The 27,970-nt window shown below is 49.9% G+C and overlaps 1 protein-coding gene across 7 annotated transcripts in view; it reads right to left on the bottom strand.

The window, feature by feature from the left end:
* Positions 1-27,970, bottom strand: part of ZNF516 (zinc finger protein 516) — a 113,831-nt gene that overhangs the window by 68,453 nt on the left and 17,408 nt on the right. Inside the window, exon 1 of one of the 7 annotated variants that reach the window (XM_074339827.1) lies at positions 12,098-12,925. The exons of 5 other annotated variants lie outside the window; for them this stretch is intronic. The gene's annotated coding sequence lies outside the window, so the exon portion shown is untranslated. Of the gene's footprint in view, positions 1-9,860; positions 10,379-12,097; positions 12,926-27,970 lie in introns of those variants that run through there. One more of the 7 variants, XM_019715544.2, reaches the window with a different exon arrangement.

Genomic DNA, 27,970 nt, shown 5'->3' with positions numbered 1-27,970 from the left:
AAATATCAACCTAGTCCAAATTAAACAGGCACCAACAAAAATCATAAGAGACATACAAGGAGCTGCTTTCCTTTCAAAGATCAAAAATTAAGCAATTAACTATTGATAATAACCATGTGCTAACTCATTAAAATAAAACACTGGGAATGATTTTGCACTAAAGTAATTTTTATCAAAAAGATATAGTCTTTAATGAAACGCTGGTCAGAGTTCCCACATGTGTGAGAAACAGCTATCAGGACGAGGAGGGCATGGGACTGAGGAGCAGAGAAACGGAGGGGACAGGGACAGGGACGGGGACGGGTGGCAAAGAACAGTGGGGGGGCGGACGCCTGCGGGTGGTGAAGGAGCTGCAAGGCGGTCCCATTGGGAAGGCACTCACTCAGGGTGCAGGTGGTGGGAAGTGAGGCTTCAGTAAGAACACAGCTCATGTAGTAAAAGAGAGGCAGGAAGGGAACCCCCAGCTCCTTCACGATCTGTGCCCCGAAGCAGCCGCTGACGCTGGCTGCCCCACCGACACCACTTCCAGGTGTGTGACCACGAGACCATTTCCACAGCAACATTCAGTCTCCGCCGCCTCTTAGAGAGCCCAGATTCCTAGGCGCACCTTACAATGCCCTTCCTGTCATGGTCCTGTCCCTTTTCTCCTGCTCTCCCCCCAAAGGCACCCTAAATTCTGGCCAGAGGGTTGAGTCCTAGGTGCAGAATCCCCTGACGACCCCGGGAGGTCAGGCGGCCTCCCCACTTCTCCACAGGCCAGATTCCCACAGTGCCTTCTCCCCAGGGAGGCTGGTCCTGCCTCTCCCTGGTGACAGCAGGTGTCACACTGCTTCATCACCGGCACTTTCATGCCTGTCTGCCCTCCAGAGAATGAAGGGCAGGCGCTGGTTTGAGCCACTCCTCCAGGCACCTGGGCGTTTCCAGCAGCCTGAGCACAGGTCTCCGCTGAGTGGACAAGGGGTGCCCAGTGCTGTACCTGGCACCCAGCGGGTAAGCCTCTGTGCTGTGGGAAAGCCAGCCAAATGCCTGTAAACCACCACGTGAGCCCCAAATGGTACACACTGAAAAGCCACTGTGTGCATTCCAAACAGGAATTTCCATCTGACTTGTGAAAAGTGGAACATAAATGAAACAGTGAGCCCACGAGAAAGGATGGGAGACCAGTGCCTTTCAGGATGGTGTTCCGACGGGAGGCAGGAGGGCGGGAGGCCGGGGGGAGCCCACACAGCGACCCAGGACGCGGAGCTTCGTTCTTCTCCTCTCCCGGCAGACGTAGAGTCACTGCGGGGCAGGCTCTCCACACTTACACCCAGGGGAACCCAAAGGGCAGGTTTTCTTTCAAAAAGCTCCACGTGGACAGGAAGCCATGTTTTTAGAGTCCCAACCTCTTACACACTAAGAACTCAGACTGAAAAGCTGACAAAATGTGAGGAAGCTCTGTGTTTCTGGTTTTGAACCAGTGTGTTGATGCCCATATTCTGTTCAAAGATGAGAGGTTCTCTCCCGGAAGAACCTGGCCAGCGACTCCCTGCTTACTCTGGGTGGTCCCACCTGCCATGTTTCCACCAGAGCAGACACTGAAAAGAATACTGGCCACAGAAGGGAGGGGCGACGGGTGCATCCCCAAAACACGCCCAAGGCGCCGGGTTCTGAGTGCCTCACGCTGTCCTTCCTCCACTTTGCCGAGGGTAGAGACGCCGTCCAGCACAGGCCTTGTGAAAACCCAGCACCCCTCCCGCTCCCTCCAAACGCCTCCTCCTCATATCCCCGCACAAAGGTGAAATCTGAGTTAGAATTAAGCATTCTGAAACCCCTTTCAAGAAAGCCCCCTGTGAGCAATGTTCCCAGGCACGTAAAGAAGCAATGCAGTCTGATCAGCAAACTCTGGCGAGTAAAGGCCAGAAGCCGAGCTGCACAGGTGTCCTGTACCTGTCAGACTAGTAGATGCACATAGAGTCCTCCTGACGGGACCGGGAGCCCCAAAATCAATGACTCCAACAACATGAATGAATAACCCCCACAAAAAAAAAAAAAAAAAGGAAAAACAAAGGTTAACGAGAACACGTCTTAATGACATTTTAAGCTAATTTAAATTATTTTTCCAAGCAGTTTTAGTCTTAGCACAAGTTTGTGGGTGGCTGTATATTATTTAGGATGATTTTATAAGGTAAATGGTTGGCACACATCCGCTTCAATCCCAGGGCTTATTTCATCCCCTCAAAAGCTGAATGTGATGTAATATATAAAAGCATGAATAAAACATACTGTTTATATTTAACTTAGTGACCTAATCTGGGTATAAAAATCTCAGGAGTTTAAAGAACCATACAGAAATGAGTTTATAGAGGGGGAAAAAACAACGGAAACACTGGAAACTGGTGGCACTGAAATAATTTTGGACTCCACTGGACCACTAAGTTGGTCCATAAAGGATGTGAAAAGCCACCACGTTCTCCAACTCAAGGCGCTCTTTCCAAGCCAGGTGGCAGCTCTGGGCTGGGCGCATGGGGACCCTTCTCCGTGACATCCAGGTGAGGCAGGTCCTGGGGTTTCGGCCAGTGCTGAGAGGTACAGAGTGGACCCTGGGAGCCCTGACCCCCCATTAGCCAGCTGCCTGGCTTTCAGGGGGCATCCTTCACCCCCTAAGCACAGCACCTCCTCCATTAGGTCCTGAAAGTCAGGACATGACATGAAGAAGCCATGTGTCCCCCCAAACCCTCCTCTGATCACCACTCATATCCCCTGAAACAGCGCAGTGAACAGTGCGTGAGCAATACCACACCCACCTAACAATGCACACCCACCACACCCACCTGACACTGCACGCTCATCACACTGCCTGACACTGCACACCCATCACACCCGCCTGACACTGCACGCCCATAACGCCTGCCTGACACTGCACGCTCATCACACCGCCTGACACTGCACACCCATCACGCCCACCTGACACTGCACGCTCACCACGCCCGCCTGACACTGCAAGCCCACCACACCCGCCTGACACTGCACGCCCATCACGCCCGCCTGACAGTGCACGCCCACCACACCCGCCTGACACTGCAAGCCCACCACACCCGCCTGACACTGCACGCCCACCACGCCCGCCTGACACTGCATGCCCACCACGCCCGCCTGACACTGCACGCCCACCACACCCGCCTGACAGTGCATGCCCACCACACCTGCCTGACACTGCACGCCCATCATGCCCGCCTGACACTGCAAGCCCACCACACCTGCCTGACACTGCACGCCCATCACGCCCGCCTGACACTGCAAGCCCACCACACCTGCCTGACACTGCACGCCCATCATGCCCGCCTGACAGTGCACACCCACCATGCCCTCCTGACACTGCACGGCCACCACACCCGCCTGACACTGCACGGCCACCACACCCGCCTGACACTGCACGCTCACCACACCCGCCTGACACTGCACGCCCACCACACCCGCCTGACACTGCACGCCCACCACGCCCGCCTGACACTGCACGCCCACCACACCCGCCTGACACTGCACGCCCACCACACCCGCCTGACACTGCAAGCCCACCACACCCGCCTGACACTGCACGCCCATAACGCCTGCCTGACACTGCACGCCCACCATGCCCTCCTGACACTGCACGCCCACCACGCCCGCCTGACACTGCACGCCCATCACGCCCGCCTGACAGTGCACGCCCACCACATCTGCCTGACATTGCACGCCCACCACACCTGCCTGACAGTGCACGCCCACCACACCTGCCACACCTCCGATGAATACCAGGCAGCGTCCTGCCCTCCAGGCCATCGCAGCGGGTCACAGGTGATCACAGCCCCGGCCGCCTCCAGCATCCAGGCTGCTGGGAGTACAACAAGGTTTAGTGTGACGGCACCGCTCTCCTTCTCTCCGTGAGGCCTCAGAACCCCCTGCATGTCTGCGAAGGCTACCCGCGGCCAAATTTGCTTGCTGAGAAATCCATTTAAGTTTTCGACTCCCCAGCACCCTGACCCCCAGCCAATGACTGGACACGTTTCCTCAAGAAACCCAAAGACTACAGAATATAGTTTCTATTTTCTCTCAGGCTCCCTCTGAAACTAGCTTCAAAGCTGTGCCTGAAGCCAACACGGTCCCCATCACAGGAGCAAGTAAGGGCCTGACGGCACCCCCGTGACCCCCAAACAGCTCTTCTCCCTGGGCTTCCACTTCTCTGCCACCCACCTCCATCTTTCAAAATGACCCCTCTGTAAATCCCTGTGCCAACTGCATGGGGTGCATTTTTAAAGAACTGAAAGAAATTTGGAAGGGAGAAATGTAGAAATGGAAAAAAATGCTGTAACGGTAGTAACTATTTCAGCCCAAAACACCATCTTCTTGAGGAAATCATAACATCAACAAAACTCCCTCTCAGCGGCTCCGTCCGGGTGCCCACAGCACACTGATGAAGCTTCTTGCAAACCTTTAAAGAAACAGTCAAAAACGTAATTCCTTCCGTGCAACCAGCTCTCCTTCGTGGCCAAATCAACAGACCTTTGCGATCATTCTTTTCAGCTGCCAGAAAAATGGCTATTTAAGACAAAGTCATCACTTCTTTTCCCAAAAAGAACAAGAATGCTGTCATCAGAACTTCAAAGTTAAAAACGCGCCCTGGGCAGCTGTCCCAGTAAGAGGGGTCATGGGGACGCTGTCAGCCTCCTGGCACCACCGGCTTTGCTCCTTTTTTCAAAAGCCCACCGGCCTCTGAGAGGGAGGGTCTCAGAGGGTTTCTCCCCATTTACTTGTGCCCCTGGTGGGGAGTGGTGCACCTCCGGATGCCCCCCGTGGACGTGTGACACTGCTCGGGTCCAGCCTGAGGCATGTCACTACCACACTGCCTCTACTTTACTCTTGCAGGCAAACGCTTTGGTGTTCCGACTCTCCCTGAAACACACCACCCTAAAGATGACGAGCCTCAGCAAACGTGTAAACAAATGCTGGCTTTTTACCCAGAGGGAATAAAAAGCTTTCCAGCAATACAAATATTGGGGAATGGGGGAATGACGTACGACAAACGTCACCCCCAGGTATACGTGCATGTGAAGTACAGCCCCACTGGAATGCAGACGCGTATTCTGCTCATAATGAATCATAGTTTTGTTATTGTATTGCAAACTTTTTCCAAGGCTGTCATTGGAACCTTGCCAGACAAGACTGTAATTTAATTGTTTAAGCATAAAAATGGCTTGCTGGTTAAGGTTTTAAAATAGATTTCCAATGAATGTCTCAGTGTGTGTGTGTGTGTGTGTGTGTGTGTATGTTTCCGCAGAGATGCAATGAATAGTTTGAAGCTACTTTTTTAAAATGCCTTATGTAATTTTCAATACATTCTATTTTTAAAAAGGTTATTTAGTCACATTTATAAAAAATAGGAATAAAATGTTTATTAAAGAAAATAAAAATGTGTATTTACAGCAAAACTGCATGATAATGGATGTGGGGAGGGGTTTAAGAGGGCAAAATATAAAAGTTATGAAAATAAAATTGTAGCTAAACTTTCAAAAAGAACCAAGTAAACACATAAAGAAAGCACTAGGTGTGAATACACACACAAGGTCACTGCCACACCTCAGATACCCTTCGCCTGCATAGCGCATTGGAAATGAAGAGCCTTTCCCAGGCTGCTTACACTCACTGAGTTTGGGGTGAATTTAACCTGTGGGCACACGTCTCATCGAATAAATCGCTTCTGAATGTGAGGACCCTGGGAACTGTGTCTTCGATGTAACAAAGTCCAGAGAAGTCACTTCCTGAAGCGCACCAGGTGACCCACTGAACTGAGGACAAGTTCCCACCACCTGCACTAGGACTCCTGTATGAAAACCCTCTGAAGCCAAGCTCCAGACACAGCCTGCAGGAACGGCCCTTCACCACAGCTGAGGGACCTAGACAGACCTAAGTGTGAACCTCCTACCAGCACAGCTCGTCCGGGCTCGGACCCCACAGGGCTGCGTGACAGGGTCACACTTAAGAAGGGGCTCATCATAAGCCCTGCGGGCCCACTGGGTGCCGGGCCACGTCTGGGAGTCTAAAGTTTAAGGGTGACTAAGAAACAGGCTTAGCTTCCAGGAACCCAGAAGTCAGAAAGAGAAATACTGCGTAAACACACAGTTGGAAAACAGCGCCCTGGCCATCTCCAGCAGGGCAGGTGGAAGTGTCTGGAAGTGCAGGGAGGGAAGTGATGGCTACACTGGCCAGGCACAACTAAGTCTTCCAAAGGGAGTCCAGGCTGGTCTGGGATGAGCACTAAGGGTGCAGGTGACTCCCTGGTCCCGAGGACACAACCACAAACACGATGGTCTGCCTGAGCTCCGCCCTCTGCCTCCGCCAGCATCCAACCATAGCTGGGTCCCATGAGCTGCATCTGCAGTCTCAAGCCAAAAATCAGTTCCAGAATGCAGAGTGGGCTGGTCTCTCTGAGACGTCACGTTTCCATGCCCTTCGGGTGAGACCCAAATCCTCCCTGCCTCCACCTGTAGGGGCTGGACCCCTGCACCCGAGTCCATGACCAAGCGCCCTGCTCACATCCCAGGACTCGGTGTGGCCCCAGCCCTATCCCAGCATGTATTGGACACGTTACTGTTACTGCTTCTTTAATCCGTCACCCACCTGTGTGTCAGATGGCATACATTATGAGGGCAGGCTCACAGAATATCTCGCTCTCTCCCCCGAGTGCCCGGCGAGTACAGGGCCAGCCATAGAGTGGGCAGGCACCACAGCGCTGGGAGAGGTAGTCTAGACCTGGAGCTTCGAGGTCAGACGACCGGAGGTCAAACCTGCTGTGCCACTCACTTGGATCAGCTGTGTGACTCTGGGCAAGTGTCTTAACCCATCTGTTCATCTTTAAAATGTAAATGGTGGTAATATGACTTATGGTATTTTGTGAGATTTAAACTAATGCACACAAGGTATGATGTTTAGCATACAACACGTGGTCCGTACATGTCAGGCCCCATAATTAATTAATGACTGTAGAATGAATGAATGAGATGGCAGTGCAGTGCCCAAAGAGACCTGGCCACTGGCAATGACAATATTTGGTTTGATCAATTCAAAAGGACACACTAACAAACGCTTAGGCGGCTAAACTTGAAATTGCTCCATAGTAACCCCCGTGGAGTCACTGGGCCCAGGTGACCATACTGTCACAGGCTGTTTAACACCATTACCAAGTCCCCTGTCACCACAGACACGGCCCAGGGGCAGCTCCAGGCCCTCCTAGGAAGACGCGCATTCCGGACTTGGGACTGGACATTACCTGACCACTGCTGGGACCTGCCTTAGGTTGCTATCGTGAGCGGAACTTCTTACCTCAGGTGGTTTACAAAAAGGAGCAAGAAGGCAGATACACGTACATCAACATACTAACAACTGCAGGCTCTAGATGGTGGGTGTGTGCATGTCTGTCAGCTACTCTGTTTTTTATGCATTTTGGAAGTTTTTCACAGAAGAAGTTAAAAGGAATGACTCCTACTTGTGACCCCAGGAAAACAATTGAAAGCAGAACTGCCCTGGGGGAGCCTGTGGCCCCCCACTGACCTCCCCTCCCCCCCCAGGCCCCCAGGAAGCTCAGAGGGTTCTAAGGAATGCAGTGGGGAAATTACCTTTTGCTAATCCTAGCATTTGAAATTCAATGAAAAACCGTCTGAACAATATGAAACTGTTCAAATGAAATGCAGAGTTTATTTTAAGCAACTGCTGGTTGACATGGGAGGCTTGGGTGGCCACAGGCAGTGAGTGCGGTGTCACCAGCAGCCTGCGCTTACCTGGGTGTTCAAGAGGGTGGCTCCATGGCTTCCCAAGGCACCCCCAGGAATGCCGCTGTGCTTTCTTACATGCTTCAAACAATCACTTTCTGACAAGTTAAATACGGCGTTATGGGGGGAAGGAGGATAAAACACCCTATATTTTTAAACAGTAAGCATGTCTCTTATTCTATGGCAAATCTTGCCACCTTCTGCTGTGTGAATTAAACCAACACAAAGCAAAGCCATTCAGTTTTGTACTGATTTCCCCCAAACTATCAAAGTCAATTCTATCAAACTCTTACTCTGAAAAAAGAGTCAGAAGGCGAATGTTCAAATGACCTCTAACATTTAGAGTAATTTTCATAAAAGAGCAACGCCATATGTTTCTTGAAAGTGACCCAACCCTGACTGGTAGACACAAGCGAGGCTGGGGGGAGGGGGGCTGCCGGAAAACTGGGGGCACTTCCTGCAGGGAGACATGTTTCTCACGTTAGGGAAGCTGACCGGAAGCTGGTGCTGTTTGTCAAAGACTCTCTAGGGTATTTTTCATTCCTAGTCCATTGATCAACCATATCGTGATACTTAGAAATAGTTTTGCTTTCCTGGGTGCTATGCTTTCCTGGTCACTTATCCTTCCCTCTCCCTCTCTTCACCTTCGGGGAAACAACAGGCTCCCAAAAGGCAGAATTAGTGGGTCCGCGTCCAGCATGCAGAGCACCGGAGACCAGAGAACTTAGGAAATGTGGGAACGGAGAGGTAGGGGACATGCCCTTACAAAGACAAGCTCTCCCAGCAGACAGAAGGCTCGGGACACTGACGGGGGTGCAAAGGACAAGTCCCCGAGTCACAGGAGGAGTCTCCAGCTCGGCCCGCGGTGCGCTTCTCAAGGGCACTTTCTGGGCAGCCCGTGTGCGGTGGCCACAGGGCACACCCACTGGGTGCCGGGCTGCACTACACTAGGCGTTTGTTCTCCTGCAGACAATGAAGCGGGCTTTACGGTTACACTGTAGCGTATGAGCCCTGAGCTGAAATACATCATGAACACCCTGCCGGCACTGATGAACTGCCCAGACAAAAAGCTCATTCTCTGAACAAATGGGGAGAAATTCCAGAGCAACAATAAGGAGTTCCTCTCCCCACACACCAATCTGCCTGCGATGAACAAATCCAGGCTTATCGTCCCCAGACTAGGGTCCGAGTGGCTCCATAAAGTGACCCATTCATGGCGGGGAGAGTAAGGACCACTGATGACCAGGCCTTGAGGCCACTCGCTGGGACCAATGAATAATCCATTATGCGCCAACTACATTTCCACTCTAACAAGAAGTGAAAAAAACGGCAACCAGAATCGGCTGCATTGACAAGAACCCCCCCCCCTCAACTCCCCCACGAGGGGAAAAAAGACACAAATCCACTATCCCAGGGCCTAGGAGCGCACAAGTGCCGACAACAGGTCTCATTTCCCAGCACCCAAAGAACCATGTGCGCCCATATTTCTGCCCCAAAACATTCGTTTTAAAGATGAGTCTCACCCTCGCTTTGTTCAGAACACGAGGTAATGTGAACAAACCATCAATAGGACGGTGACAAAATTCCATTTTCTTAAACAAAGATCTCCTTTAAATTATTTAGCACCTCCAAATAAATCAAAACACGTGCCACCATGCTAGTCCCCAAATGTAACCATGCCACAGACTGTGCATAACAAGGTGCGATGACGCAAACTCCCTCATCATTTAAGCAAGACTCACATTGGTTCTGTACCTCCAACCACAGCTTTAGAATCGGCGCTCCATTTACAGCCAAAGCGCTCGGGTGACCTGAATGCTGTTCTGCAAGTAGGTTGCCTTTTATGAAGTTGTTTACCACAAGCTGTCAAAAACCCAAAGAAATTCCTGCTCAGAAGAAGAGAGAGGGGTGCCACCTCCATCCACCTCCAGATGCAAGGTACAAACAGAAGACGGTTTCCTGACAGTGAGGATCGTATACCATCATGTTTCCGAAAGAAAACAGAAAGTAACATTAAAACACAAGCTGCCCAAATGTCCTTTTACTAAACCACAAAGATTGGGAGTCAAATCTGACCTTGTGGAGAAACAGCCGAGCAGATGAGTGTAATTCCCGATCACATTCAGAAAGTCCAGGAATAAACGGGGAGGATGTGGCATGTTGCTCCTGCAGGCATAATAACAGATCCTGAAAAACCCAGAGTCGAGTCCATCTGACAATAAAGGAAGGCATTTCTTTTCTATCAAAAGAAAATGAGTGCCCCTTATTTTCTCTTTGGTCTCCAAAATGAATGCATTAGGGTGATCTGTTTTCCATTATTTCCCAAGTCTTACATTAAGTAGTGACTTTGTCAACTTATTTGTCCTTGAAAACGTAAGCCTCACCAAACTGCAAAAGAGAAAAACAAAAGGAACAGGCGCTAGGAGCTCGTTCTGTGATTTTCTGCAGATAAACGTCCTGCTGGAGCCCCTGGCCTGCTGCTGGGAGCAGCCCCAACGTGACTGCCTGCCGAAAGCGGTCCTGTCACCATTTCCATCAAGAGCCCTATTTTCCAGAAGCTTAAAACTGCATCTCCCCCAAACTGGGCGGCTCCAACGAAGTCTGTCGTCACTGAGGGACTTCTCAGCTTTCAGAAAACTAGACCAAAAAAAATCACTCGCTACTCATTACATGAACCACAAAAACAGTGAGTTTTCAGTTTGACTCTTTTTACATCCTGCACCACAACGATCAAAGCCCCCGTTTCGAGTAATTCAGAAACACTTGAAAGCTTGGGGAACACCAGAGAAAATGGAGACGTCTATATTTCTATTTTTAAAACAAACATGGACGATCAGAAGGCCTCAGATAAACTACAGGGGGGAAAAATCCCCCTGAAAAGGGGCATATAGGTTGTTAGTGAGCCTGAACTCTAAAGTGCAGAAACTATATCCGATCCCGTATAATGTAAATATTTTTAATTAAAAAAAAAAAATTATCAGCAGTGAAAACAAACAATCATACAGAAAGTCACTCTGTTTTCTTACTATGGAACACTTCCTGGAGTACTGCACATAATTTTTGAAATTCCATTAGTTGATTACAAAACACATTTTAACTGAAATTTGTTTCTATAAATAAGCTGTATTTTATACCACATTAACCAATAGCCAAAGGCAGTATTCCCCCCCCCCAATACCCACACTGACCTATGTTTCAGCCTCTTACCTAAAACCAACACGTCTCTCCCAGTCTAAGAAAACGGACTGCAATTAATACCTGTCTGCCATTATCTCTCTCTTCCGTGCTTTTTGTGAAAGAGCCCAGAAGTCCCCACCATCAAATGAAAGGCAGAATTGTGCCCAAGGACACAAAGAGACAGAACGATGTGCAGTCAGCCATAGGCATCCTGTTAAACATTACCTTCCCAGGTATCCTGCTCAGCCCAGAAGCCGGCCCCCATCCCTTCATTAAGAAAGAGCACATAGGGGGAAAATGCGCATTTCAAGCATCGCTCTTACTGAATTCTAAGCAAGTGCTTATGAACGTCTTCTGGGAAAATAGCCTAACATGCAAGACATTATTTAAGATTCTGTTGCCACTGTGCAAACACCAATCAGTACATTAAAAGGATCAAAGTTATAAAAGGACAAGTCCCCCCAAGTGCTTTACTAGGTGACACGCGTGCATGTAACCCACATCAGTTTTCCAGACGCACGACAGCCAGTCAGTGCTGGAGCACGACCCGGGTGTCACTGACGCCCAGCACCTTTGAAAGCAGCTGGAGACTTCAGCCTCCGAAGGACAGAGGTCTATCAGAGCGTGTTTACAAAGAGCAATTCGTGACAAGACCATGATGTCACATGGCCCCGGGACTTACCCTGCACTGCCCATCTGAAAACACACTTTCAAGCACACTTCGTGACAGACACATCACTGCAAGTCCTGGGGTTTGAAGATAAAAGACCATGTATACGATTCTCAAAAGGAACAGAAAAAGACAAACACACAAAATTCCACTTCAATTCCCCATAATAATGTCCCTGTGTTTGTTATTCAGCCACGAAAGTTAAGAAAATGCAACAGCTGAAGCCATCATACGCCACCTTCCAGAAATGAGGAAGGGGAATTTTTTCTGAAGCAAAAGCATCTTACCCAGCAAGAGCTTTGGGGGAAATGTAAATATAAAATACAACGAGGCATGTTTTTGAATTTCAGAGCTCCTAGCCCCACCCCCAGGTCCCTGGAGAGGACACATGTGGAACTTGAAATCGAGTGTCTCTGCCATCTGCCGGGGCAACCTGGGAAGAGAGTGTGTGCTTTCGCAAGCTCACCAGCACCCTGTGGCGAGCAGTGACAGCAGCAGTCTCCCCAGTTGCTGGCGACACTTTCCAAGATCCAGTGGCTACATCTGGGTCATCTGTTTGTTTCCGGCTCAGTCCACACTGAACATGAGAGCCAGAACAGCGGCATGTGCACTGGTTCCTTCTGTCACCACTGGCCCTTTCCTTCCCCTGCTGCTGGCCCCCACCTCCAAGCACACAGCACACATCACACTGTACCCCCTTTCTCAGGTCTTCTCAGGGCGTGCTGTGAGCACATGTGCCAGGCACTGCTGGGCAACAGACCGCGGCTCCAAGGGGCCCCGCACAGCTGGTGGAGCGCAGGGCCAGCAGTCCCACGGCCTGGGCGGCCTGCTCCTGGGTTCTCAGGGACCGTGGCGGCCAGTCAGGGGCATTCGTCACTCAGGTGTCAGAGTTCACAAAAACCAGCCACGCAAACACCTATTTGGTGAAAGGACAGTTACTAGTAAACCGACTGCAGCACACGTGACACACAGGTCAGCCAAGTCCATGCACAGAGATGCCATGTTGCTCCCCGGCTGCGATGTGCCAGACGGGTTTGTCAGGAGCACAGACCTCTTGCCACCAAATTAACGAGGTGCTGGGGACAAACGCAGCGGCTCTGACGTGTGTGCTTCCCACTCAGTTACCTGAAGAGCCGCTACTCCCGTCTTAAGGGGTACAGCTGGTGACAGAGGCCGTCTTGCCCCCCACGTCCCGGACGCCAGGGCAGCGTGTCACTCGCTGACGGCAAACTACAGTCCCGCACTTACGGGTGAAGGCAGGTCCCATCCACCTGAGATGCCAGGAAGCCACTCCTTCCTCAGACACGGGCTCTGTCACTCCGCCCGCCAGTGGGACTCAGATGCCCTCAACTCCGGCCACCAAACTGCTGCTTGTCTGTACCCTGGGGTCAGGGGCAGCGCGACCTCTTTAGGGAAACCTGGACTATGGCTGAGAAATGCAAAAAGGGAACAGCCCATCTGGGGCCTTGCTTGACTGAACACCCCAAACCCCACCTCTTTTATCCATCAACAATGAAGAACAAGCTGGTCACCCACAAAATCAACCTGAAGGTGCCCAGTGCCAAATCACATGAACTGGCGTGTCCTTTAGGCACACATCAGCCCCAGGTAGCTCCCTGGCCACCACCGCTGCCACCGGGAGCTGACCTGGTGGCCTCTGGACTCCCAGCAGGTAAGGCGACTTCAGGTTACTGCACACGGCGGGGTTCACGGCCAAACCCTGACCCTCAGAACCAAGGACAGAGGCTAAGGTGTGCCTTCTGTATTCGCACATTTCCTGCGACCCACAGGCACAATTCACTGATCACCCGGCAGGGGTAAACACTGTTGGGCTGTCAGCTCTATGCGTAAAACCCTGTCACCAAGCTGGTCACACACATGTCCACACCCCTTTCCATTTCCTGGTTTATATTTACTCTGGGTTTTGTTTTCCACTTTTCCAGAGTGTATCTTTCTGCACTAAACTTGACCGTTTGCAGGGAGCTAGGGGGCCTCCTGTCACGCTCGGCACGGCCCGCTGATTGTGCAACAGGAAGGCCACAGAAAGTGAAAACGTCACCGCGGTGCTTCAGACTTGTCACTCCACTGAGCTAGGCTGACAGGGCACCGAGAAGGGTTAGAAGCCCCACCACACGACACCACACACAGCAAACAAAAGGACGTCTGTCTGAAGCATTTACAGGTAAGCACACATCATTCCACAGGGACACGCAAAGAAGAAAGATCTGCCTAAGTTCCTTGCACGTTAGATCCTCCGTTCTGCAAAGTTCTCAGGAGCTACAGGATTTGTAAGCGATTTTACACTTCTTCTTGAACTGAACCTGCCTGCACTTAAGACGCATACGCTACTTGCTTGCTGAGGTGACGGCAGTCTTCTGGAACTTAGTTCTTAAGTTTCTTAAGGGAAACGACACTGAGGAAAAAACCCAGAATAAGCGACAGGAAACGTTTCAGGATCAGAACCAAGGGTAAAACCATGCTGTCGGGAGTGATGTGTAGACGCCCCATGCCGACGGGCGGAGTGTGCACAGCGGCTCGGGGAAAATCAACTTTCCTTTTTGAACACAAGCAGGGTCCTTTCTTAGGAACGTGTTGGTCCCTTCCTGCCATCAACCAGCAGGGCAGTTCCTTTCAGTGCCGCTCTGAAAAGACAGCCTCTCTGGGAAGCAAATGCGAAGTCCCACCTGACTTCTGAGGAGAGAAGCTTCTCACTCTCCTATGCGCCCCAGGACTTCTGAGCTGTGGGATCGAAATGATATCCACGCATCTCACCCGGCACATTCTGTCCCCGCAGCTCCCTGTGGGCTCACGTGGCCAAGAAACGCATGTGGCCCCAATCCGTGTGTAGATGGCACACATGGAAAAGCCGCCGTGGAGGGAAAAGCTTTCAAAAAGCGAGCCTGAGTCACGCCAAGCTGCAGAGGCCACGTCTCGCCAGTGTGTGTGCTGGCACACGTCCCAGGTCCCGGCACATGCCCACCCCCTACTCACAAGGGCTCGGTGGGAGACAGGAGCAGCCATGGCCCACAGGGACCGAGCGTGCACATGCGTTCTTCTGACCCAAAACTCACTCAGAAACACACCGCACGTGGAGTGCCAACACCAGTGCTGTAAAACACGCACCCACAGCCCCACGAATGCTAGCTTCCTAACGGTGCCATTACCTGGGTCACTGGCACACCGGGCCCTTCGGACAGCATCCCTGCCATGTCCCACGTCCTAGGACAGCCCTGCCGGAGGTCAGCTCCTCCAGGGCACAGCCGTCACCCTGACTGGGAGCCTGCTCGGAGCTCCTCGCTGAACCCAGACAGCGCTCACCACTGGCCGCCATCCCTTATCCCTCGGCCTCCCAGATACAGGGTCACTCGCCACCACCCACGCACACATGTCGTCCACTGAACAGCTAGGGAAGGGCCAGCAGGTCAAGCTAGGGTCTGCCTGGAAACCTGCCTGCACACTACTCAGGACCCTCCTGTTTGTCCACACAATCCTGGGGACACTCCACACACAAAGCCTGTTGCCGCCCTCTGCAGCCTTCTGGCTTGATGCCAAGACGACGACGACACCTGGCTGGCGGCCGGGCTTCCTGTAGCAACAGAACATCAAGCAGGGCTGGACGCTCGCTGCACAGAACACCAGACACTTTTCTTGGAGGGAAGGGGCTCTGTCACAACCAGGGGAGACCTGACGCCTGCAGTCTTGCCGAGTCTCAGATTAGGATGGTGGTGATCTGCCTGCACACCCTGCCAGCAACAACCTGCAGAGACTCCAGCGGAGGGAGCAGATGGACTGGGGAGAGGTGCCACCCGTCCCCGAAAGTGCAATCACGTCTGAATCACTAGATCCTCGTCTTTTCAGCGCCATCAACACAAGACAAGGAACAAGTCCACTAACAGCTGAATGATGCGTTTCTGTGCAGGGCCACATGTCCTGGCCGTTCACATGTCCATCCAAGGCAGCAGGTAGCAAAGCTCACCCAAAGGCTGAATGACATTGAACTTCCACTCAGACATCACCAGACGTGCTTCGACCTCCCAATGAAAGGGCTGCACTCTAAGCACAAAGCAACACCGGGGCCACGAGCACGCTCAGAACGCTGGCTGTCAGCCGAGCATGGGGACCATGGCCTCTGAGAGCCAAGTCCACCTCCATGAAATGACAGGCAAGGTTCCGGGCAGCTGGCAGGTCAGCCACTGGCCAGGAACAAAAACGGGGGGCAAAATTTGATGGACCCTGTTTTTCTCTCTTTTTTAATGAGCCCAGTAGCTCCTGAAACACAAGTGGAGTTTTACTTGTACTCCTGAGGGCAAGAGTTTCTAGACTAACACAACCCATATCTACTGTATCTGCATACGTCCCAAGAAAGAAATCACTGAAAAAATGCTCCAGTGAAGGTTAGGGCTACACTTCCAAGCCACAGGACCCACGTGACGTACTGTCTCCCTGTTCACAAGTGGTGATTCATTCCTTTGTTTTTCTGGAAGTAATAGAGGGGCAGGAATTGATTTTTACAACCTACTGAACTTGACTAGTCAGTGACAGTTTACAATGGCCATCAGACCAGGCAGAGGTGCCGTTTCTAGGGGAACACGGGTCACCACCACCAACAGGACAGTCGTGACAGTATCCTCAGTGAACAGCGGTGTGCTTTCCCACTCCCCAGGCCGCGGCACACTGAGAACAGGACCATCTGTCTGGCATATGGCGGGATGAGTGGACAAGGCCTCCTGCAGCCTCCTCACCACACGAGAGGTGGCCAGCACCTCACACGCCTGGGCCACACCCCGTGTGAGAAGTCCGGGAGCCCCTATTCAATGTGGCCTCCAAAGGAAATTGGGGGAGTCAACTGCCAGCTTCACTTTCTGCAACTGTCAGAAACTTGTTCACAGAACATTTTGCAATCTTATATTCCAAATGGAAAATAAGAAAATGAACAAAAGTCTTTGGACCAGTGCGTGGGCCATGGCGGGCACGCAGCAGACCTCTTCAGGTCCCCAACCCACGATGCAGGAATAGTGTACACGCTCACAATGGACGCACAGGGAAACCATCGCCAATCACGTCCCCACAGGTGTGGGTTCCGGTGTGTGCATCCCATGGCCCACACAGCCTAGGTCTGACCACTCAGGTGTCTGCTGAGTGCCCCTCCCCCCGGCCAGGGCTGGCTCCCAAGTGCTGGCCTCCTCCGTGCATGGTGACGCCAGTGAAAACTCTGCTCCCTCCTCCTCTGACACTAGAATCAGAGAATGTCCCCAAATTCCGACATAAAACATGTAAGCTCTTTCTTTGATGCTATTTTGCATCAGAATATCTTTGAGATTACTATCAAATCTAGTATTTTCTCTGGGCTTCTAAACTCATCTTCAGAGTGTTTTGTCACAGAGCTTTCCAGGCTCCCCAGGTGAGCCGGCCCTGTCCACACTGCAGGCTTGGCTGACCACTGCCCATCCCAGGCCAGGCGCTGCTGGGGTCCCACAGGACAGCATTTCAGTTTCTCTAACTCACACAGACTCCTTCATGCAAATTCAAATCAAACCATTTCAGGACTTTAATAACATGGCAATCCACACAATAACAGGAGAAGGAAGACAGCTGCATCAGGGCACCTCTCCTTATAAGGAGCGACAAGCCCACACACTTGAGCTTGGAGAATGTCTGCTGAGGTAGAAACAGGGAAAGTGCATAGGAGCCCATGCTCCGCCTGTCACCCAGTGTGCAGACACAGACGAGCGTCCCCACTCTGTAAAGACCCACCCACAAACACCGAAACCTTCCTTCTGCCAACACTCATGGACATTCCCCACCTGTAAGCAAAACGGGCATCCAGAGGCTGCTAAACGGATTGACCCGCGTCACCCATGGCTCCTGCAGCAGGGAGGGCAGCTGTCCTCACCTCTGAAGCACTCTGTCCCCAGTCACCACCCTAGGAGGAGCAAGCTGAGCAAAAACAAGTTGGTTTTACTAGTATGTGAACTAACATCCTTCCATCAACGCTTTGCAGACAGTAAAAATGAAAGTGTGGTCTCTCCCTCGTGAGCACCAAACTCTGAGATCTGCTGACACAGCCGTCTCTCGGGGAAAATTCCTGGACAGTTTTGCTGCAATTCACTCTATGATCCTGTGTCCTAACAAAAAGGGGTGACACAGAGGCTTCACAGCTCAGCCTTCTTACAAACTTCACGCCATGCCAGGAAAAGCGACCCTACGCCAAGGTCAAATGAAAACCTGTTGTTTTGAGCTCCGCGCTCACAATCCCAGGGCAGCAATATTAAACAAGAAGGCATTCTAACTGAAGCAAATGACTTTCCTGTGAATGTGTAAGTAACAAGACCCTCAAAGTGCCCCCTTCAAGCCTTGTCTCAGGACAGGAACTGTCTGTGTCTGAAATGAGCACAAGTCCACATTAAAGTACATTTTTAAGACAAGTTTGCTAATGGCATTTCTTTAAGAAGAGAGTAAACGGATGCAAATGCACAGGGTCTTCCTGGGGCCATGCAGATGTTTTCGGAATAAATCAAAGCACCCAGAGGGCAGCCGGGCGACACACTGTGAGGTTAGCAGTGGGGTTAGCGCCTCCAGGTGGCTTCTCACTCCATGTGTGAGTCACAGCCAAAGGAACGGGAGCCCTAGACAGCAACAGCACAGACTCAGCTGTGGGGACAACCCACGCGGGTTACTGACTGCACCAGCTCCAATCTGGACTGGCCATCAGCACAGGGTATGGACAGATGGCAACGGAGACCTGCGCTGGCACTTCTCTACCCTGCGAACATGTCACGCCTGGCCACCAGGAATGCCACGCCCACCCCACAGGTGGCTTTCCCCTCTGGACCACAACCTGTAGAGCAGCGCCAACACACCTCCCTCTGCATCCTCTGAATTTACAAAGCAGACCGTGGGGTCAGGGCTCACACCTGACCAGCCAGCTACACTGCCAATGAAACAAGCATCTCAGGTCATTCTTGGTCCCTAGTTTTCCAGGGTCACAGCCTGTGCTTCTCTTCTCACCCAACTGGAAAGGCACTCGGCACAGATTTCACAGCGAGCTTTAAGGGGACACTTGCAAACATCTTCTAAAGTCTAAGATACAATATGTATGTGGCCTGTGCCATAAGCGGTGCGTAAAAGGCTTTTCTTCTCAATCCTAAATTACACAAAGTTTTGTTTTTTGTTTGTTTATTCTTTTTAATGAAAAGAGACAAGTGGGACACCACCAAAGTAAGGTCTCATGGGATGATTCCCTCTCCTCCCACGATTACGCATCGTGCCGTATCTCCAGGCTCAGGAGCTGAGCTCTTAGTTCCCTTGAAATAACTGTGTCTACAGCACTCGCGGAGCCCCTGGCTGTGTCTCACGCTGGCAGCTGGGGATCCCGGAAGGGTTGCTGGGAAGGGTCACTGTGACCAGAGGTGCTGAACTCCAACGTTTACATGGAGTGAGGGGGGTACCAGCCTTTCCTGTACCCCTTGCCTGCTCATTTAACTTATGAAGAGGTTGAGAAGTTTCCTTTTCTCATTTCCATTTTTAAAGTCATTTAGTCAACGCAGCTTCAGGGACGTGAGACGTTTCATCGTTTTATCGCACCCTGGGGCAGAGCCAGGTGTGAGACAGCGTAAAGTCTGAGCCTCCTTGGGGACGCACAGCACCTGCCTTGGGATGCGGGGATGTGACCCCAGTTGTACGTCACATGTGCATCTCCGGGAGATGCTCCCGTGGGCCCCATAGCTCTCTGGGTGCCCAGCATCCTCCATCACACACCAGAGCTGGACACACAAAAGGGCCATTTACACAAACTGTCTCCTGGACAAATTGTTTCAACGCTTCAATGTCTGGGTTTTTTCAGCTAAGCACTAACCTTTTTCTGACTTAGCTTTTCCTTGATTGAGACGAGTTACATGTCTCCAGAGACAACACCCTCCCTCTGGACACCTCAGGCGGAAGGGGCGGAACAGGGAAGAGGAAACATCAAAGATTTCGTTCAGTGGCAGTCGTTCTTTACTCACGGAAATTCAAAGGAGAAAAGGCCTTTTAAAAACCTCTATTCCCCGTTCCCCTTGGGCCAGGAAGTGGGTCCACGTCTGAGAAGCTGAGAAAGGCTCTGGTTCTGGCCCTTTTCCAGGCGGTGCCTGGGAGGAAAGCTCTAGAAGCCACCATGTCGTGAAGAGCGGACGGGACGTCAGAAGAGCACCTTGGAGGAACACACGTCAACGCCTTTGCTGCTGTCAAGCAATGCAAGGCGCAGGAAGCAGAGCTGGAAGGACCCAGAACCGTGAGCACCTTGAAGAGACTAACCCACTCGAGGCGAGGAGCTGCTCAGCCCCGGGCGTTCCTCCTGCTGCGGGAGCACAGGCCAACCAGAGAACAGGACCCGCACAAAGCGAAAGCACACGAGGCGCCCGAAGAGGGGAGAGGACCCAGGGCCCCTCATTTTGCCCACACTCTCCTCTGCTCAGCAGCCCCCCCAATTCAAACGTTCAAAGAACAAACAGCACATAACTTTAAATTAAAAACTGACCCACGTGTCACACCGTGTGTTTTCAGACCATCACCTCCTTCTCTGTGACTTCTCACGTTCTGTGACTGTGTAAGCCTTGTTGGAAATTAGGCAGGTCCCCTGGGAGCAAATGTTAATTCACCCTCCTGTGATATATTTTAGTGATGAAATGAATTACTCTTATTACTATCAGGGTCCTGCTAAAAACAGGCTCCATGCCATCGGACACACGCACATCGTGTCTGCCTCTACCCACCAGCCTGATGCCCTTGGAGTCAGGGGTCCGTGCCCTCCCCCACCTTCACAGCAGTGCCCACCCTTCCTTGGGCATCCAAGCAGGGCCGGCACAGGTGACACCAAGACTGAGGTTTGCAGTCAGGTTCCAGGGACAGCAGTGTCACCAGGGCTGGGCCAGGGTCTCTGGGGAGCTCTGCTAGATGTGGGGATCTCCTGTCAAGTGACATCACACAACTAAGTGAGGCCATCTACTAGTTCCGCAGAGGCCTCACCACCCTGGCCTGGAACGTCCCAGTCACAGTGGACGGGGCCTCCGGGTCCCAGAAACCCTTGGTGTGGCCCCGTGGAGCAGTGGCCGTTGGAGGGGAAGTCCTTCCAGTCCACCCGGGACCAGCACCATCACACCTGGGAGGAGTCAGGGGCAAAGGGTTCGGTGGGCAGCGGCGACATCCCACACCGGTTTAGAGAACAGGGACGCCCAGGAAAGTGCCCTGTGAGGGGGTGTCCGGGGCAGGGTCACCCACAGCTCAGCCTTGTCACCTTTCTGGGGAGGAGGGGGCCGGAATGGCAGGTCACTCCTTCCTTCTGAGCTCAGAGGGCTGTGGGTTTGCTCAGCGTAATAACCTGTGTAATAACTATGCACAGCACAGCCTCCCTGGGCAGCGACATAACAAGTACCAAGTCATCGATGAGGAGCCGTGACCCGAGCTTCTGGCCTCTACTTGCTGCTTTCTCACTCCCCGTCGCACACTTCTGCTTAGAGAACGAGAAAACCTTGAGGAATTCTCACCCCAGTGCGCGCCCACCTGCAAACAGATCCCTTGGTGCCCACAGACACCGGCCTCCCGAGCAGGAGGGAGTCCCTGGCATGCACACAACAGGACACTGACACTCACCGCAGCTCAGCCGACGGATCAGAACGTGAGAAACAAGGCACGCTTGCCTCCCACCTTCACAGCAACGTGTTTATTTATCTGAAGTCAGAGATACCAAAGTGCAGACGGGCGGAGTATTTCCACGTGGTGAGGTGCAGCCGACCCTCGGTCACGTGCTAAGACACAGGGCACACGCGCTGTGTGTGCAGCACATCCTGTCACGCCAGGGGCATCGACACAGACACATGTTCATACATCTCTCCAGCCATGAAAGACCTTGAGTCATAAACGTGAGAGATGGATGAAAAGATGACGGGAAGAGGACTTTCCAGTCTGGGAGTGTGGCCACGTCGCCAACTCCCCACGTGGGTCTTAAAGACATTTCAAGTTCCTTCTTCCATAGTTTGGGGGGGTTAATGAAGGTACAGTGTTTCCACATTTTAGCCTGAATATAAATATATAACTGATGTCATCAAGTCAGGGTGTGCTAACGTCCCCCTGCCTGGGAAGACAAGCTTCTTCCTTCTTCCAGAAAACACACAATTAGTAACCGTGGTGCAGAGCTGGTTTGGGCCGGTCACCAGCCCCAAATTACATCCAAACTCATTATTATTAGGGACCTACTGTCTGGGTTTTTTATATATTATTAGGAAAGACACACTCATTATACCTTTATATTTAGAGAGCGTTTAAAAATAAGTTGTAGAAGAGGTCTATGAATGTACGTACGTGTTGAACAGAGGGGACAGTTACAAGAAAGCATTCATGCTTTTCGGTTGCATACTTTCCCTTCCACATTGAAATAACCAAAAACCTAGTAATAGTTTCCACTACTGCATTTAGGGTAAAAGCGCTTTCTTTCAATGCAAGAAGAAATTAAACAAAATTACTGGGTTGGGCCAAGGGAGGAGATCCACTTTTTAGATAAAAGGGATTATGGTGCCTTCAGTCTCCTGACTAGAAACTTTAATATTTTTTAAAATAAAATTCCATGTTGGGCTGAAACAGAGACTTCACTTTCTATTTTTATCTTCTGCCATTTCAAAGCCCAGGAATCTGAACTTAGGTTAAGTGACAGGCTTCTCAGGGCATCCGACAGAGTCGTCTTATGTTCCCCTCAACGGCTAATACCCGTTAATTACAAAACCCAGCGGAGGCACTGAACTGTACACTTAAAAATCACTAAAAAGGCCAATTGTACGTTATATGTATTACCCCAATGAAAAATGAAAAATAAACAAATGTGTTGTAAATGCTCCAAATCATGTCAAACCCTTTAATAGTATACTCCCTGAAAAGCCCTACGAAGTAGAAGTGAATACTATTTACAGGCATCACTGGGTGAATAATCCACTGTGAAAAGCATGTGAAATACATTAATCTTGAAACAGTGTTACCCCAAACGAGGCTTACGCAAGTGTCCGAGGTCATCACCAGAATCCATAAGCTGTTTCTGAAGAATTTTTTCTAGACGAGGCAGCCAAGTTTCCCGGGCCACATTTGGAGCGGCCTGTTGTTAAACTGTATGTCCTCTGCCGTGAATCTTCTGGGCCAAAAATCTTAAAGAAAAGTGGGCCCCTCCACACCCCCAACTTTTGACTTGGCTCTGGAACAAATCAAAAGTCTGAACAATACAATTCTAATCCGTAGCTGTGAAGGGCTCCAGAAAGGGTGCACTTCTGTCCAACACAAAAGTGCGGTAACAGAGCCCCTCCCCCCGCCCCTTTACCCTGGAGGCTTGAGACGCTCCCACTTATCTTAGATGCAGCATGTAACTGACACTGGTGTGGGCTCCAAGGAGCCCTTTCATGAACCAGCTCTGGAATGTCCTACTTCTTCCTGGCTGGAAATGCCATAGGAATCCTAGTCGGTGCTCCCAGGTTTAGTCCAAGAATTTTAACCCATTTCATTTTTTATTACAAACATTTTACAACCACTCTCAGCCAAAAACACTGAAGTTGTGACTTAATTCACATTAAGGACGTCTCCTCTATGATTTTCTAGAAAGCCCTCATTCTGCAAGGCTTGCCCTGCCCTTGAAAATATTTCCATAATGTTCAAGAAACCTGATTTTTAAAATTCCTTCTATATTCCTTTCTCCTTCTCACTGCTGTTCTTTCCTTAGAAGTGTTTTTGTAAGCTGATTAATTAAAGTCACTTTTCAGACACTTTATTCTACTCACATCAAAGGTAATGATTTACATCATTCCTCACCAATCTGTTCGCCAGAAGAATAAAGAAAAAAATACTATTACTATTAAAAATGTTGAAAGAATCACCCTATCAATGAGCAGGACGTATCGTCAGTTCACAGGTTATTACGCTGAGCAAACCCACAGCCCTCTGAGCTCAGAAGGAAGGAGTGACCTGCCATTCCGGCCCCCTCCTCCCCAGAAAGGTGACAAGGCTGAGCTGTGGTGACCCTGCCCCGGACACCCCCTCACAGGGCACTTTCCTGGGCATCCCTGTTCTCTAAACCGGTGTGGGATGTCGCCGCTGCCCACGAACCCTTTGCCCCTGACTCCTCCCAGGTGTGATGGTGCTGGTCCCGGGTGGACTGGAAGGACTTCCCCTCCAACAGCCACAGCTCCATGGGGCCACACCAAGGGTTTCTGGGACCCAGAGGTCCCGTCCACTGCGACTGGGACGTTCCAGGCCAGGGTGGTGAGGCCTCTGCGGAACTAGTAGATGGCCTCACTTAGTTGTGTGATGTCACTTGACAGGAGATCCCCACATCTAGCAGAGCTCCCCAGAGACCCTGGCCCAGCCCTGGTGACACTGCTGTCCCTGGAACCTGACTGCAAACCTCAGTCTCAGTGCTGTCTGTGCCGGGCCGGCCTGGAAGTCCAGGGCCACGTGTCCCACCTCCCTGCACTCACCATGTCTACCCTGCATCAGCTCTTGGCCATCAGCCTCCCCTCCCCCCCACTGCCCACCTGGGAAGGCCCCCTGTCCCTGCAGCCCCTGCAAGGGACCCAACTTCATCCTGGACCCCCATCCAGCTCTCACTATGTACAGTATATCAGCGAGTGTCCAGGATCCTACCTTCTGATGTCAACTGGCCTCCGGTCCCTCTTCTACTGTCTCACGGTCACTTATCCAGCCTCAAGCACCAGGCTTCCCGAGGACGGCCGGGCTACCTTCCCTAACAGCCACTTCTCCCACCCCCAGCTGGTGAGCCCCCCACAGCAGACCGCTGAGGGGTCCCCCGGAAAGCTACCCTCACTCCTCATGATGCTCTACAGACGTGACTATTTGTCCCTAATGACCTCTTAGACATCAGCCCTCGGCCGCACCTCACTGCCTGCCATCCCTCACAGGCTTCCAAACACATGCGGGCACACACGCACATACACACTCACACACACACACACTCACTCCCACGTGTATACACACATGCACGTAAGCACATACACACACAAGCGCTTGTGTGTGAACACACACAACTACACACACACACTGGCACGTGCTCCAGCACACCAGGCTGGGCTCCCGCAATACCAGGCTTCCTCTGCTGGCAGGCTGGGAACGTTTCCCTTCGCTTGGAAGCTCATCCAGCACCGTCCCTGCTCAGGGAAACAACTGTCCACTGGCTCCTCACCAGCCTGTCCTTTCCTAGTTGGAAAGGTGATGCTGTCACACAAAAGAGGATGCAAGAACTCACAAGCAGAACAAAGTGAAAAAATCTGGTAATGATCACCAAACCCAGTAAGCAAAGACATACACACAGAATCAAGTCTAAATAACTGTGATCTACACAGAAAATAAACATGCTATTACATTTCTTGAAATTAAATATGTATAATGTAAAAATAATAAAATAACAATAATAGACTAAAACAACCTCAAAAAAGGAATTACAGTGGCGATGTGGGGAGAGGGGAAGAGCTGAGGAAAGACAAAGAAGGAAACTGAAGCGCTTTTGTTACTTCATGTTTCCCAACGAGGAAGCCAAGTTATATGGTTACTGAAGCTGGTAAATTGAGAAACCAGCTTAAGCAAAAGTTATAAATACAACCACTGGTAGAACCGAAAACATCAGACATTCTATATACCTTTTGATTTCAAAAATTAAAGGAGAGAAAATAATGCATGGACTAATAAACAGAAAACAAAGGGGAAAAGAAAGAAAGCATAAAACAAGATAAAAGGTTTTTTAAAAAAAATAGGAAAGAAGACAAAATCAATCTGTTTTAGCAAAAATACATATGGAATAAATTTACTTATTAAAAAGGACTCCATGACAGGGTAAAAAACTAAATCCAATTGTGTGCTTTCTACAAAAGATACCTAAAACTGAGGAACTCAAAAAAAAGTAGACAAAATATACAAGAAAAATGCAAATAAAAGCAATAATGAAAATAAAAATATCATTAAAAGTTTAATTCATGGTTTTAAAAAGGCACTAAACTGCACAAAAGTCTTAGTAGAATTATTAAGGGTAAAAAAGAGAAATTACAGAGGATTATTCTAAATCCCTGACAGATAACACAGGATAAAATATATAAAGCAAACACCCCAGGGAATACACGGAAAGATCAACCGAGAGGAAGTGGGTCTGGGAGAAATGACCAATGTCTCTGAAACCTGGCAGATGAAAGAAGCAAAAACAATAGCAGAGGACTTGAAATAGAAAGTAAGGTTTACCTGACAGGTACGCATCAAACCCCAAACCTGCCTCTTTGCTAAACTGGCAACGAAACATGAGGTGACTCCATATGAACCACAAAGTTCCAAACAGTAGAAATAGCACAGACCTCAGGTGCTCCATAGGATCCCACTGTGACACCAAAAATTAACAAGTAAAAACAGCACTGACAAAAGTTCAGCCATTTTGAAATTTTTAAACTCTCCATAACAACTCCTGGGCAAGAGGAAATCAAAGTGCAAGTATCAAACCTCTCCTGAAACTTCTGCCTGTCAAAATGCATTGGATACATAGAAAGATGAGAGTGTAACCAGCTACTGTGAACACCAAGAAAGAAAACATACAAATGAAACATTCAATTCAAAAAGTAACAAAAAAGAATCAAAATCCTTAAACTTCAATCTCACAAAGTAACAGATCAGAAAAAATGTAAAACATAAATAAAACCAATAACCAGTTCTTTGATCACCCCATGGGACAAATGATTAGCTCACCTAATTAAAAAAAAAAAAAAAAAAAGAGGGTGGGGTTAGGGGAAATTAGGTTTACTGATCACCAAACAAAGGAAAATGAAAAAGAATACAATGCTTTTCAAAACTCTAGGTTGATAAATTTGATAATATGGATGAAAGAAATGATTTTCTAGTAAAATATAAATATGCAAAATTTACTCAGGAATCAACAGAAAAAGTAACTAGACCAATAATAACAAGCATAAGAAATCGAAAGGACTGTTACACACATTTCCACCCATGCAAATGCCAGAAGGTCAGTTAAATTCACATACCTTTTGAGAAAGGCTATCTGAGATAGGCTATTTGAATGTTTCTGGAGCAAAAAGAACTTACATATGGGGTAAGATAGAAAAAAAATAAACAAAAAGACAGTGGCAACACAAAACACAAGGCCATTCTAATAAACAGAAAGCTCTTACAAAGCAACAAATCAAGGAAAACTCAGTGGAAAAATTAACCAAGTAAATGAACAAGCGATTCACATGAAAAATAAAATGACTGCAAACATAAAGAATAGATGGACATCACTTAAAATGTTTTAAATACAATGAGATATTTTTCCTATCCAGTTGGCCAAGATATAAAAAAGACTGATAATATCAAGTGTTGACAAAGAGAAAGCCACTGCTCCCATGACTGCTGCTGGGAGAGTGGAAGGGGATTTTGACATCTTTGCTGGGAAATTTGGCAATATCAATCAACATGCCCCTTCATTCCAAAAATCCAATGAATCCTCAAAAAATGAGCCCGCGAGAGCACAACCCTGCACCAGAGCTGGTCACTGCACAGGCAGACAGAGCTGCCAGCGAGGACATGTCCACCAAGGTGGCATGATAAACACAGGGCCGCTCCCACTGGCTGCTCACAGCCAAAACCGTTCTGGGGGTGGGACCTGGGCAACACTGGGACTTGGGCGTGTGGAGCTCACTGAGGGTGTGCAAGGAACTGCCCCCTACACGTCCCGTAAGAGTAAGCCGTGATGTTATGACACGTGAGCTTCGAATATTTTAAATTAAACTTTATGCATTTTTATCTTTTAAAGCTTACATATGACATATTGAAAACCTTACTGCATGTATTAAGCTAATGTATTAAAACACCTAATCCAGTGATTGGCATGTAGAAGGCCCTCAATAAATAGCTTGCAAAAATAAAATTACATTCGTGTTGTGAAATACCTAACACATTCTTTTGTCTCAACATGCAATTTCCTCTTTAGATTGGAAATATCTGGACGGCAAAGATGAGGAAGGCACTGTAGCTGTGAACTACGCATTTTGTACAATTATCGGGGAAAAAATCATTCAGTTGGGGCCAGAACACTACCCTAAATATTCGACTGTAACTAAGTTACTCAAGCAGAGACGTGGCTGAAAATGAAATGATGTGTTACCTGCGTGACTTCCAACCCCCTCCCGCCCCCCGCCAGCTCCCTTTATGGTACCAAAGGGACAGTGCTGTGTCTTCAGACCCTTTTGTGAACTTCACGTAACTTATTTTTGAAAAACCTCTATTATGTGTCTTAAAAGCGAAGTACTCGTGTCTGTCTTGATCCCCTCACACAAGAGAG

Source organism: Rhinolophus sinicus, linkage group LG09, assembly GCF_036562045.2.
Source record: "Rhinolophus sinicus isolate RSC01 linkage group LG09, ASM3656204v1, whole genome shotgun sequence".
NCBI lineage: Eukaryota > Metazoa > Chordata > Mammalia > Chiroptera > Rhinolophidae > Rhinolophus > Rhinolophus sinicus.
The sequence above is the reverse complement of the archived record's forward strand: the minus strand, read 5'-3'. Positions and strand labels throughout refer to the sequence as shown.